At 38.6% G+C, this 15,092-nt stretch overlaps 1 protein-coding gene across 1 annotated transcript in view; it reads right to left on the bottom strand.

Annotated features, from left to right (window-relative positions):
• The window catches only part of LOC137006594 (zinc finger protein 271-like), a 185,028-nt gene that overhangs the window by 27,850 nt on the left and 142,086 nt on the right, over positions 1-15,092 (bottom strand). The gene's annotated exons all lie outside the window — the stretch shown is intronic.

Raw genomic sequence — 15,092 nt, forward strand, 5'->3', positions numbered from 1 at the left:
CGGAATTACTGTAGCAGTAGCTAGCTAGACATTCGGCTACCACGAGTGTCCACAGCCACACCACACGGATGGACAGTTAGCTAATAAATTACCCAAATGCGGATATTAATAAGCCATTAAGGTTTAACTGTTTGTGATTATTTTGTAACTTAGTTATGTTATATCGAGGTAGATATCCAGGTTAATTAATTTTAGCTTAGTTTATGCTATTTATAAACTTCCTTTACAACATTACCTCAGCTAGGTTGCCTAACTTAACTGATAGAATTTAGCTGTACGGCTAAGTGTTTAGTTTTGTGTTTTTTCTTTAAGGTAGCAAGCTCAAAACCCCATTGTTAGCTAGATGGTGTTCAAGATTGAGGAGACGTCACGCGTTTCACTCCGCGAAGGCGCCGCCATTTTAGGTGGCTATCCGTCGCCATCAGAGTCCTGCAACAGGTCGGGGACGTTACCCTTATTAATGTGGATAAAACGGGTGGTGACATTCCTAAAATTCAGGATGTGGGCGAGGATGTGGGCGGATAATGAACTCCTTGCGGGCGGGTAGTAGCAGATGAAAAATATGTGCTTGAAGAGCTCTTTTCCAAAACGCCATTTAAAAAAAAAATGTGTCATATAATTTTTGCTCCATCAACGTGTCATGCCAAATCCTTGTTTAAAATGTAGGCTACTGAAAGATTTAAACGGATAAATCCTCTCGACTAATCAGAATTCGGTTAACTATTAACAGATGTTTGTTCATATAACTTTAATTCCTCAAAATGAGTCAAACAAATCTTATTCTCTCTCTTTTTCTTGTTTTCGGTGCTGATGTAGTGACGCGTTCATGTAAACGTAGCAGCAAAAGTAATGATTATGAATATGTAAAATGTTGCAATGAGAAATTCGTGTCAGTCATGCCTATAATGGAGAATGCACGTAACATTTATTTTCCGTGTTCGCATTAATGAGGAAAAGACAAAAGACATTTTTTAAAAGACAAACCATACATTTTTTGAAAAAACAAAAGGATTTATAGCGTTTTTTTTTTTTTTTTTTAATTTTTTTTAAGGATTTATAGCGTTTTGAAAAAAAAAAAATAGGCTACTTTGATTTATCATAAACCATATTGTTGTTTGATTTAAAGGTGCCCTTGAATTAAAAATTGAATTTACCATGGCATAGTTGAATAACAAGAGTTCAGTACATGGAAAAGACATACAGTGAGTTTCAAACTCCATTGTTTCCTCCTTCTTATATAAATCTCATTTGTTTAAAAGACCTCCGAAGAACAGGCGAATCTCAACATAATACCGACTGTTACGTAACAGTCGGGGTGTACGCCCCAATATTTGCATATGCCAGCCCATGTTCCCAACATTATGAAAGGCATTAGACAAGGGCAGCCAGTATTTAACGTCTGGATCTGTGCACAGCTGAATCATCAGACTAGGTAAGCAAGCAATAACAACAGCGAAAAATGGAAGATAGAGCAATAATGAATGACATGGTATCATGATAGTTTTAGTGATATTTGTGAATTGTCTTTCTAAATGTTTCGTTAGCATGTTGTTAATGTAGGCTTTTGTTGGTTAAAGTTACCATCGTTTCATACTGTATTCACGGATACAAGAGCCGTCGCTATTTTCATTTTTAAACACTTGCAGTCTGAATAATTCATAAACACAACTTCATTCTTTATAAATCTCTCCAACAGTGTGTAATGTTAGCACAAGATTTAAAGGGCCAGTAGCCCCTGAATCGGTGCATAGTTAATGATGCCCCAAAATAAGCAGTTAAAAAAATTTATTTAATAAAATCTATGGGGTATTTTGAGCTGAAACTTCACAGACACATTCAGGGGACACCTTAGACTTATATTACATCTTGTAAAAAAACGTTCGATGGCACCTTTAATAATCATTGTTCAACATGTTCAGACTGAGCCAACAAACAACAACAACATTTTAACTGGATAAATAAATAAAAATAAAGCACTTTAATTGGAAGGATTTTGTATGGGTCAGGTAACGGGCCAAATATTAACGGGTCTGACTCTGGGTGGGTGCGGATTAAATTTTGATATCACGGGTGACGGGTTGGATCTGGTGCTGAACTTTGCGGGGGCGGGTCTCCAAAAACGGACCTGTGCGGGACTCTGGTCGCCATGGTTGTGACAGAGCAGCTTGATATGCGTTTGCATTTTCTCTACAGTACACACTAAAAAAAAATATTCAGTGGCTTAGAAAATATCTCAGTAATAATTAACTTTATTAAATTAAGAAAATCTCTGAATATAATTTACTTGATTGAGTTGAACATATACATTTTTCTAAAATTTAGTTATAAAAAAATCACTAAAAGAATTTTGTATATTTGACTAACCAATTATTTATACAATTAATATATTTGTGAAATTTCTATCAAAATATTTGAGAATGGAGAATTAAACTGATCTCAAGAACCACAAATATTACTTAATATTATTACAAGAAAGATATCCTTACAAAACGTTGGCAGTCCTTGAGAGAATCCAGGATTACACTATTTAAATTGAAGCAAGCATCATGATGTCTGCACATAAATGTACCTCCTATAATTAGCAAACACTATAAAACTTTGTTTATAATGTTTAAAAATCAAATCAATTTCAAAAATGTACAATGTCAACATACTTATATTACTGTTGCAGATATGACATACTTAAGAAGTTGGAGAAAAAGAAAAGCAGAAGTTAATGCCATTGCTCAGTTGGATAGTGATGACAACCTTGATATTCATTCGCTACCAAGTGATAGAAGTGATGGTGATGGACTTCAAGAAGTTGTACAAGATAACGAATCCGATTATGGATACACAGAGCATGTAGAATCCTCTGACTCTGAGCCTGAAATCCTGAGTTTACACCCTGACAGTGATACACCAGATATTGGCTGTGATTTAAGGACTTGGTCAACAAGTAATTCAATCACTCAAACGTCATTGAATGAGCTACTAGGCATCCTACGTAGACATGGGCACCAGCTGCCAAAGGATGCACGCACCCTCCTTTCAACCCCCAAAACCGTTGAATGTCTTTCTAGATGTAATGGGCAGTACATTTATTATGGTTTAGAACAAGGCATTAAACTAAAGATTGCACAGTGCCAATCCTTTTCACAAAACCTTGTTGAGTTGTGTGTGAACATTGATGGTGTACCACTTTTTAAATCAAACAGTGTTCAATTTTGGCCCATAGTGGCACAGTTTCACAATTTTGATCCTTTCATTGTTGCACTTTTGTGTGGAACAGCAAAGCCAAGTCCTTTGGATGATTTTGTCAAAGACCTTTTGGAAGAGTTTCAGCATCTCAAAGCTGTTGGGATGGAGTATGAAGGTCAACTTTATGCTATCAGCCTTAAGGCCTTTATATGTGATGCACCAGCAAGATCATTTTTAAAGTGCATAAAAAACCACAATGGGTACTCCAGCTGTGAAAGGTGTTTGGCCAAAGGATCGTGGGAAGGTAGAGTGGTTTTTAACAGTCATGAGAGCTTTAGAGCAAGAACAGACGAGGAGTTCAGTCAAGTACTGTATGAAGATCACCAGACTATAAAAAGCCCACTTATTGATGCAGGCATACCTTGCGTGAGCACTTTTGTGTTAGACTATATGCATTTGATTTGTTTAGGAGTAGTAAAACGTGTTCTAGTCTTTTTGTCTCGGGGTCCAAAAGTGTGCCGGCTATCTGCAAGACAAAAAGATGAGATCTCAGAAAAACTAAACAAGCTGAATGGATCCATGCCAAGTGAGTTTGCAAGGCAGCCCAGGGGTTTGAGGGAACTGGATAGATGGAAAGCCACTGAATTTCGACAGTTTGTTTTATATACTGGACCAAATGTTCTTCGAAATGTAGTTTCACGTGAAGTGTATACTCACTTTTTGACATTGACAGTGGCTCTGTCAATCCTGCTGAGCTCTGATGAGAACACACGACGTTCATATATTGCATATGCTGAGGAGCTTCTAAAATACTTCGTTAAAAGGTGTGATGACCTTTATGGAAAAACATTTGCAGTCTACAATGTGCACTGCCTGTTGCATCTGCATGAAGATGCTTCTCGCTTCAACTGTTCACTAAATGACATCTCATGTTTCCCATTCGAAAATCATCTGCAAGTAATAAAAAAATTGGTCAAAAATAGCCACAATCCAATCGCTCAAGTAACAAAGCGGATGAGTGAGATTGAAAATGCAAAGAAAGGCATCAACAAGCCTCAAGAGCCAAGGTCATGTTTTTATATATCAACCAAAGATAAAGACCACTGCTTTATGCTTCACAATGAAAATTTTGCATTTGTGAAGGAAAAAAGGCAAGATGGAACTTTGGTATGTGATGTGCTGAGCCAAAAGGACACAAGAGACTTTTTTAAGAAGCCATGTGAGTCAAGGCTATTGAATATAGTCTATGTTCAAAGAAAACAAAGACAAAGTTATTGCAAACCAAAGACCTTTACCGGAAAGTTGCTTGTCTCCCTTGTGAACAAGGGCATGTCCTTTTTCCTCTCCTCCATGGAATGGAGCACAGGAAATGAACACAAGTAACGTATGTAATATTTACTATTATTCAAAATAGTAGTGCACTGTTAGCATCATGTAGAAAAGGAAATGTGTAGTTCTAAATTAAATAATCTAATTGTGTTTTAGGCAATGGTATACGCACGGGCTGTTTGGGTGGAGAATGGGAAGCAGATGGAAGGAGTTTTGCCATTGAACTGGATTGACACAGAGACCAAAGTGGTGCGATGGCCTCTAAAAAACGTGTCTGTGGCACATAAGCGCCTTTTACAACCACAAGAGGACTGGTTAAGCTTTGAATTTGTTAAAGTCAAAGTCACATCAGGTGTGAAAAAAATTTTTTTTTGAATGTTATTTCTGGCTTTTTTTAATTTTAATTAAATTTTTTTAGTTACAATACTATAATACTCAAATACGTATTACTATTGGGGCTGGGGGATATATCGTAAGGAATTGTCACGCGCATTTCATCAGTAAAGCCGGTTCCCTGATTACCGCTAAATCGCCATCACCTGCTTTCAAATGGAGCTCCTTTTAATAGACAGAGCCGTAGTTCACTGACAAGCCACACAAAATCGCATTCATTATCGAAGTCGATATCTGCGATAATGAACGCGATATTGTGTGGCTTGTCAGTGAACTACGGCTCTGTCTATTAAAAGGCGCTCCATTTGAAAGCAGGTGATGGCGATTTAGCGGTAATCAGGGAACCGGCTTTACTGATGAAATACGCGTGACAATTCCTTACGATATATCCCCCAGCCCTAATTACTATCGTTAGTAGTGTTTGTGTTCATTCTTGATTTTTAGTAAGCCGACAGGAGTGTGAAAAATATAATTACACCTCAGCTCAAACCGAAGAGGAGGACACAGTCAGTCAAAAGAGAATGAAGAAAAGAAGGAAATTTGAAGATTATGTTCAAGGTAATTTATTTGGTCCTATTTAAGGACATGCATTAAACAATGAGCATATAATGTAAACAATCACATATCATAAGTGACAAATATAATATTGGCAGGGTCAGATTTGTCTCCTGAGGAGGATGAGTCCTTGCCAGACAAGAAAAAGGGTGAGTACAGTTTAAGTTGTTTGTGTAAACTGTATTAGTATTCATCGTTATCTTACTGTGATTAATTTCATTGTGCATGTTCTTGTCTAGAGGATACAGTGTTGCTTCCGGTTCCTCCGCCAAAGGGTGAGTAAAATAGCTGGGCTGGTCCAGTGGTATAATTCAGTCATCAAACTTCAGGGAATGGTTGGCAATAAGAGTTTTTCTGTCATTTAAGTTGCTGTACTGCTTCTGGTTTTGGAATTTCTTTTAACAACCACAGGACAAAATGCAATGCTGCTCGAGTTACCTGCACCCCCAGAACTGGCTAACACCACCATTAGACAACCAGAGAGTCTTCAGACAGTAATTTCATGTTTTTATTTATTCTACTTGCTCACAATGCAAATGGAATATAAAGTATTTTTAAGTCTGGGTTCAAAACAAAGTATTTCAAACATTCCTGTTCCTTTTTCAGTTTCTGGATGTTCTTGTCCAACGCATCACCGTTCACCCACAAGGTCTGAATCCTTAGAAGCATTTAGTCCAGAGTCAGCCAGTAAGTCAGTAAAAAAATTTTTTTTAAATTGGCTAGTACATTTTTTTTTTTTTTTTCCCATATCCATGATCAATTGCATTCTTCATAGTTGTCAATTCTCCTACCTCACTCATTGACATTATTGCAGGAGCAAAAAAAAGATTTCATTGTGCTTCACACTTTTTTTTTTTTGTTAAGGGTCTAGGCTTTCACGCACACCTCAGCGTGGAGTTCGAAAGCCATCACAGTCCGGGAGCAGAAAGAGTCGGGCGTCCTCATCCAGTGAGTCCATGATTAATTTCATTCTTCATCGTTGTCAATTCTCCTACCTCACTGACATTATTGCAGGAGCAGCTGTCTTTAAAAAATGATTTCAATGAGCTTCAATGCTGTTTTTTTTTATTTTTCAGGATCTAGGCATTCTCGCACACCTCAGCGTGGAGTTCGAAAGCCATCACAGTCCGGGAGCAGAAAAGGTCGGGCATCCTCATCCAGTGAGTCCATGATCAGTTGCATTCTTCATAGATGTCAATTCTCCTACCTCACTTACTGACATTATTGCAGGAGCAGCTGTCTTTAAATCTTAATGAGCTTCAACTCTTTTTTTTTTCAGGATCTAGGCGTTCTCGCACACCTCAGCGTGGAGTTCAAATGCCATCACAGTCCGAGAGAGGCTTATTCCCCATGTCTCAAGCTAGTACGTCCATGGTCAATATTTATTATTGTATGATTCTTTAATAATCATAAAGTAACAAAAATAAATAAATTAATGTATTTTCTTCCACAGAATACCAGAAGTCAGTGCTTGGAAAGCTAGTTGAACTTCTTGATGAGATAAAAAGAGTCGGAAGGCACTATGAGCCGCTGAATTCTGCTGTCCATGTTGCTAGGCTAGAAACCTTTGAAGATTTTGCTGAAGAAGAGGCACGTCTCAAGGAACGCAACCTCTGGGAACAAAGGGTATGATTTCTACAGAAATTGGACTAATAAGACTAGACCTCCAAGTCTCCAAAAAGTCTAAATTATCTATATTGTGCAAAAAATATGCTTTTCGCAGCATCTGTTAACATGCACACAGCTTTATAGGATGTTTTATTGCAGTGGTTCCCAACCACATTCCTGGAGTACCCCCAACACTGCACATTTTCCATGTCTCCTTTGTCTGACACACCCATTTCTGGTCTTGGAGTCTCTGCTAATGAATTGATGACTTGATTCAGGTGTGCTTGATCAAGGAGACATGCAAAATGTGCAGTGTTGGGGATACTCCAGGAATGTGGTTGGGAACCACTGTGTTATTGTATGGATGAGTCAACATGACTAGTTTTAAGCTTTAAGCTCAATCTGGCAACAATCAGTATATTTACAACACCATTGGTTTATTCATAATGTATTGAATGGCTTTTCATGTGTCATGTACAGGTGTCCCAGCTCTCAAAGGTTAACAACAACAAGGAATAACAAGGACTGCGTCCATAAAGTAATGGGCAGGTATTAAACAACTGTCACATGCTCAGAATATAGAATGTATTATGCAGTTATATTTTTACTCATTGCCTGCTCTGTTTGCTCTGTTTGCCCTCCTCTTAGCACATAGAAAAGCATAAATGCAGAAAGAAACGATTCATTAGGAATAATGCAAGCACAAAGGAATATTTGTAGAATGTAGGCGTTGACCTCACTATATGATTTTCTGCATGTTTTCTCAGGCTTTTCACCAACAGCCTAATGGCTACTTTCAACATGAAGGGGCGGGGTCGCAGTGAGAAAAAAGCCTTCCAGGATACCGTTCTTTACTCTGTGGTAAAAGGTAACTGCATTTTTCATGTTTATACAGGTGTTTCTCAAATTAGAATAGTGGAAAAGTCCATTAATTTTAGGAATTCAACTTAAAGGTCCAATATGTAAATTTCTTCGCCGCTAGGGGTTGCTAACCTCCTACAAGACACGCGACACGAGTCCCGCGAATATAAAGGAATATTGACAATTCTACCGAAATACACGGAAGTGTTGAATTACTACTCACAGCTCAGTTTATTAGACGAATGAAACTTGCAGCACTGTTTCACTTGGTCAAACCGTTACACGATCAAACTAAACTAGTGTATTGTAAGTTATAATGTTATTCTATGTGTTAGTTTGTCTGTATGAGACTAGCAGTAATTTCAATTTTTATATTCATTAGAATAACATACAGATCCTATTCTAACATTTCATCATGTAAACTATATAACATTGATTAGTTTTACGTACATTTTCTTACCTGTCTAATAAAGTACATGTAAGAGCAGCGTCAAGTGGAAGTTAGTCTCGGACGTGGAGCTCTCGACATCTCGAAAACACCGCGCTGATATTGATTCTCGTTTTAGTTCTCCTTTTTTATCCAAAGTCTGCTTGCCATGGTCCATAATGTTTGAACGAAACAACAACAGCGTGCAAATAGACATTGCGAACTACACAGTTGTCCGCGTCAGTTTGGTTACTATCAGAGGGCTCTGGTTACTATACAGCGGAAACCAGGGAGAACGTGGATATTACGTCAGTGACAGGCGACAAGTGAAAAACATTTCTGGGATGGACAATTATTTAAAATTTTAAATTTCTCTGAAATTAAAAATCTTTGGGGACTTTTGGGATATTGTAAGTACACAACTGCAGGAAATATATAACACTGTTCAAGTGATTTGGTAATATTTTATTACAAAATTCCTACATATTGGACCTTTAACAGGTGAAACTAATTTATTATATAGACTCATTATATGCAAAGTGATTTATTTCAAGCCTTTATTTGTTATAATTTTGATTATGGATTATGAAATCCACAAATTCAAAATCTCAGAAAATTTGAATATTACATCAAAATTGATAAAAAAAAAAAAAGGGGATTTTAAATCCAGAAATGTTGGCTCTCTGAAAAGTATAATCATGCATATGTACTCAGTACTTGTTTTTTTAAACGGAGTTTATTTTATTTTTATGTATTAGAACAAAACTGTGTGGTGTCTATATTAAGGCACTGGGCATTTCAAATATTTTTGAAATCGTACATATGCATGATTATACTTTTCAGAGGGCCATCATTTGTGTATTTACAATCTTTTTTTTCTTTTTTTTTATGTAATAATCTGAGATTTTGAAATTGGGGGTTTAAGCCAATATTCATCAAAATTATAACAAAGGCTTGAAATATCTCACTTTGCATGTAATGAGTCTATATTAGAGGTGGGCATAGATTATTTTTTTTTAATCTAGATTAATCTTGGAATTAATCTAGATTAAAATGGCTCATTTGAATTCTGCCAAAGACATTCAGAATATGTGAGCTACCCAAATAATAGGTGCGTCCCAATTGGCGTACTTATGCACTATTCTATGACGTTTTTAAGTATAAATAGTGCAGTAGTGCGTTCACACAGAAAATTCCAAAAAGAAAAAGTGCACTTTAAATACCCGGATGATGCACTAAATTAACGGAAAAAACGAAGTGTGGAATGTTGGACACTTTGTGCACTCAACTGTCGCAGCTTTAATTACGTAATGGAGGGGAAGGGAGGATCAGACTCCGTTGTTAAATGACAAAATAACCTTATATAATTCACACACTACATGGATGAGTGCAGTGCACAAGTACATAGTGTAGAAGTGCATAGTGTATAGTGCGTCATTTGGGACGCAATTAGTGTCTAAAAGTAATCCGCCATTTCGTCCAACAAAGCAGACAGGAGTTAGAAGATTAACCTCGGTGGAGTTAAACTTGAAAAATTTTGTATATTGACATCTTTCCACGTTTGAAACAACATTGATTCTCATGTTCATTCATGTTTATTTGATGCTATAAATGGACTCGTAGTAAGAAATGATCGGTTTACGAGCCTCTTGAGTCAATCTGTCACGACCATGGTCACGACACATTAAAGAGCAACAAAACTTTTTTATTGTTTGAATTTCTTAAAAAAACTACACAGCTTTAAAGCTGGGACTTGGTTTAATATCATAAGTAACCTGCTCTGTCTTGTCTGTCGACGTGTTGTCAGTGTCCTCTTTGCTCCGTGATGCATTTATCACTGTGTGGCGTCACAGTGCCACAGCTTGACAGACAAAGCAACAGTAACTAAGGGGGGCGGGTCTTTACGAAGGGTCAATTCGGCTAGGTATATATCCATGCTAAAATATCAAGGTGAAAGTCATCATAGCTTGCGTAGAATAGACCCAGCTCCCAACCCAACTTTGAGAATAGATTAAAGGGATAGTTCACCCAAAAATGAAAATGTGATGTTTATCTGCTTACCCCCAGCGCATCCAAGATGTAGATGTCTTTGTTTCTTCAGTAAAACACAAATTAAGATTTTTGACTCCAAACGCTGCCGTCTGTCAGTGGTACAATGACCCCCCCCCCCCCCATTTTGTTTCCTTATTGACTGTTTGATTGAATGTAATATTTACTGTAGTTGGAATTGTTGTAGAAAAAAATATATAATTTTGCAGTATTGTAACTTTTTAAAACAAACACTTAAAAAAAACAAAAACAAAAAACAGGAAAAGAAAAAAAGTTTCAGAAGAATTTGAATGAAAGCCAATGGCTCGCTACTTGTATAAAAGGTGGATTTTGCGCCAAAACCCTTCATTTGTTCGTTATCTCGACAATGTCTTCGGACCAGCGACAATGGTACATTTCCTTTTAATATAGCCTTTAATAGATTATACCTATTTTTGATTCTAAAGTAAACTAACATGCTAATAAAAAAGATAGATAACCTTGAATTTGCATTTACAGTCCCTGCAGCGTTTTGTTTAAACTGTGCTTTTCTACAATTATTATCATAATCAAGTTTACATTTCCTCGTTATAAAATTATAAGTGCGTTATCTTAACTTTATTGTAAACTATAAAGTTATGTATTAATATCGGTTTCTATTAATTTAGTTTTTTCTTATCGTTCTTAAAAGATGTTTGATTTAACTCTTTTACCAAGGCAGCTTTCTGTGTGTAAGTTAGTAAGTTATGCTCTCGATTCTGGATAAAAATAGGCTAATGCTTTTTTTCGGTTTCATTTAACGTTACAGATGATGATTGCTGGGGCAAAAAAATAATTCAAATACAATTGCTTTGTAGTCCTTACAGGACAGATATTAACCACTTTGCTCAAATAGGGCAAATTAGTTGTTTTATATTATGCAACATAATAATACTTTGGTAATATCTCTTTCAAGATAGGCCTACGTTTAGACATACGTTTGGCGGGAATTTTGGTTGGAGGGGCCATGATTCTGCTAGAGCTAATTAAACAAATATAACTACATTCTCCGTGCGTTTGCCTTAAAATAATTGCACACCATATAACATTCAAGCATTCAACGGCCCGTAGCATAATTTCAAGGTTTTAAAAAGGAAATATAATCGCGACTCATGAATCTACCCCGTAAGTGGACTCTTCTCGTTCTGTTCCCGCTTTAGTCTGTAGAGATACGCCAAAAAAACAAAACAAAATGGATATTGGTGTTTTTTTATTCATCCCATAGCTAAAATATTTGAGGTATCTGACTCTATACTGGGCAACTTAAAAGGTGCTATTCTTAAGTTATCGTAAACGTATTTTCAATTATGAATAAACTGTATGGATTATAAATAATTGAAATGTAAAAAAATATCTTATATATGGTAGGCTATGTAAAATAAAATAAAAAATCAGAGCTTGTGGTCTGCCGGCAGGTGCCGCCTTACTAGATAAAAAATTATTCAGAAAACACCTTTTAAAAGTGACGCTTAAAATAACCACTGTATTTAACATGATTACTTCTGCTATTTACGCTATTATTTATTTTTTTGGTTATAAATATAATTTTATATTATTTAGCCACTAGGTTGCGCCAAACATCAGAAAACGTGTTTTTCTTTGAATCTTGAATCTTTCCAGAGAATGCCTTAATGTTAAGGATAATGCTTTAGAAGAAAATGAAGATTCTTCAATGATTCCTATATATATTGTTTCATTATTGAACTAATATATATATATACCTTAGGTTAAGGTAGATCATTAAAAATAGTTAGTTTTTGTTCTCCTATAAAATCTCCTTAAAAAAAAAAAAAAAAAAAAAAAAAAAAAAAATATTTATGTTACGTCCCAGTCTAGGGGTGGGGAAGCAACATAAATTGGGGGCTCGTCTAAAAGACTTATCATCATACTCGGTAAGTCTTCTCTCTTTTGTTTGTCGCCTGCTTTCTTTTAACGTGGGAGGAAGGAGTATAGAGAATGGAGTTTGATTTGACCGCGTTTACGCTGTCCCCTTCTACGGAGGAGTTTAATCGCTGTAAGAAAGACGATCTGATCAAAATAGCTGATTTCTTTAAAATATCTGTTTCACGTTATACTACTAAAAAGGAAATTAAGGCCGTGTTGCATCGAAAATTGGTGGAATATCAGATATTGCCCGATGTAACTGTTTCAAGTGAATCCGAGGAAGAGGCGGTCGCGTTAGGTGAAGAAGAAAAACCTTCCCAAATTGCGCAGCCTCGCAGTCCTGTTTTTGTACCTCCTGATCCAATTTTAGCGGTTCGTCTGAAAGAGTTGTAGTTAGAAGTAAGCGGCAAGAGCATCAAAATAAACTATTACGTTTAAGAGAGTTAGAAATGGAAATGGAGATGAGAAAACGGGGCATTGATATTCGTGGGGATCCAATGGAAGATGTACATATGCAATCTCCGGGGTTACCTTCTTTCGCTTCTCTGCCAGCCGCAACTGGGGCACCTGTTACTTCGAGTCCTGCAGCCCCTGTAGCAGGGTCTCATGCAGTTCCCGTTTTTGATGTAGGGAAACATGTTAAATTGGTACCACCTTTTAGAGAGGCTGAAGTAGACTCCTACTTTATTGCATTTGAACGAGTAGCAGCTGCCCTTCAGTGGCCAAAAGAAATGTGGGCTCTTCTTTTACAGTGCAAATTAGTGGGAAAGGCTCAAGAGGTATGTGCATCCCTGCCTGTTGATACCAGTTTAGATTATGACGTAGTAAAAGCGGCTGTGTTGCGTGCATATGAGTTGGTCCCCGAGGCTTACAGACAAAAATTCAGAAACCATAAGAAAGCAGTCGCACAAACATTTGTTGAATTTTCAAGGGAAAAACAGGATTTATTTGATAAGTGGTGTGCTGCATGCAAAGTGAACACATTCCAGCAACTTCGTGAATTAATGTTGTTAGAAGATTTTAAAGTTTGTCTTTCTGATAATCTTGTAATTCATTTGAACGAGCAGAAAGTATCTTCGCTCGCAGAAGCCGCTGTCCTTGCTGATGAGTTTGTGTTAACTCATAGGGTGGTTTTCCCCCATGTTGTTCGGCACGAGAAAGTTGTGGGCTCGTCTGCTGCAGTGCCGGGGAAAGACTTTGTTGATGCTGTTAAAGTTGTACGCGGGAGAGCACAGGGAGGTCGGCGACCTTCACCAGTTAATACAGCACAAAAAAGAGTGTGTTTTTACTGTCTTGATTCGGGTCATCTCATTGCGGATTGTGAAGCATGGAAAAAGAAAAATCAGACTAAGTCTAAAAGTGTTGCTTTTGTAAAGTCCGTCTCAACCACACCTGCTGAATCGACTAAGTCGTCGATATATAAACCTTTTCTGTTAACTGGATCAGTAGCGTTATCTGATGGCTCTGTTTTTAAGCCAATAACTATGCTCCGTGATACAGGATCCGCTCAGACGCTTATGTTGAGTACAGTGCTGCCGTTGTCTAATGAAACTAAAACAAGCCAATGGAATTGGCGTGCGATATTTGCATAATGCGCACCGCCCCCGACAGGTGTATATAAATAGGAAGCGGATGCAATCGCACTCTGTTTTTCGCTGAGGAGACAACTGGTGTCTGCACTACAGCGAGGGTACAGAAACTGTGGCGACGGGACGTACGTCTCCGTTCCCTCCGTCAGGGAACAAGGGTTACATACGTAACCGAGACGTTCCCCTTTCAGTCGGTCACGTTCGACGTACGTCAGTAGTGACCGACGAATTGGGATCCCAACTAAAGCGCCACAGTTACGAAACCCCTTCCAGTGCCCAGCGCCAGCTCCGCCGCCCCTAGCCCCGGCGGGCGGTGAAGGGGCGAGCTTACACCGAGAGAGTCTACTGCTGTCTAACCAATACCCACTAAGTAAACTAGACTACACTGGGGAAGCGAACCCGTAAGGGACGCTGCGGAGACCACTACCTACCCAATGGGGGAGGAGTTTACGTGGGAAATACATATATGGACTGGCCCGGGGGGCAGTACGCATATGGAGTCCCTGGGATGGCTCCACCTGGTAGGGGGAGACTCATCTGACAGGTGACAGCAGAGCTGGCTCTGCTAAGGGAAAGACACGGACTCAGCCCGTAGGGAGTTTTAAACCGTGGACAATTACACATATGGGACCGCTCACGTAGAGGGGTCACAACATATGGGCCCCAGCCAACAGACAGCGTCAGCGACGGATGTAGGCCTGGCATCAGACACTCCTCAATGTCCGAGCCAAAGGGGAGGCGGAGGAACTCGACAGGGTTCGCCAAGCGGGGAACACGACTGGAGTAAAGTATGCACGTATCCGGCCAGTGGCGGGAGTGGCATTGCAAGCCGACACTTAGAGTGGGTACAACACGTCTACCGACTAGTGGATGCGAGTACACGTGAGGATACCGGCTCTACACGTAGGCTATAAAACCTAGCGAACGTGTTAGGTGTCGCCCAGCCCGCAGCTCTACATATATCTGTCAGCGAGGCGCCATGAGCCAGCGCCCAGGAGGAGGCCACCCCTCTGGTGAAGTGGGCTCTCAACCCGAGCGGGCAAGGCACGCCCTGGGATTCGTACGCCAAGGCGATGGCATCCACTATCCAGTGGGCCATCCTCTTCTTGGAGACAGCCTTTCCCTTCTGCTGGCCTCCGTAACAGATGAAGAGCTGATCTGAGGTCCTGAAGCTTTGCGTTCTGTCCACGTAAACGCGC

The sequence above is a fragment of the Chanodichthys erythropterus genome, chromosome 3 (assembly GCF_024489055.1).
Source record: "Chanodichthys erythropterus isolate Z2021 chromosome 3, ASM2448905v1, whole genome shotgun sequence".
In the NCBI taxonomy this organism is placed as follows: domain Eukaryota; kingdom Metazoa; phylum Chordata; class Actinopteri; order Cypriniformes; family Xenocyprididae; genus Chanodichthys; species Chanodichthys erythropterus.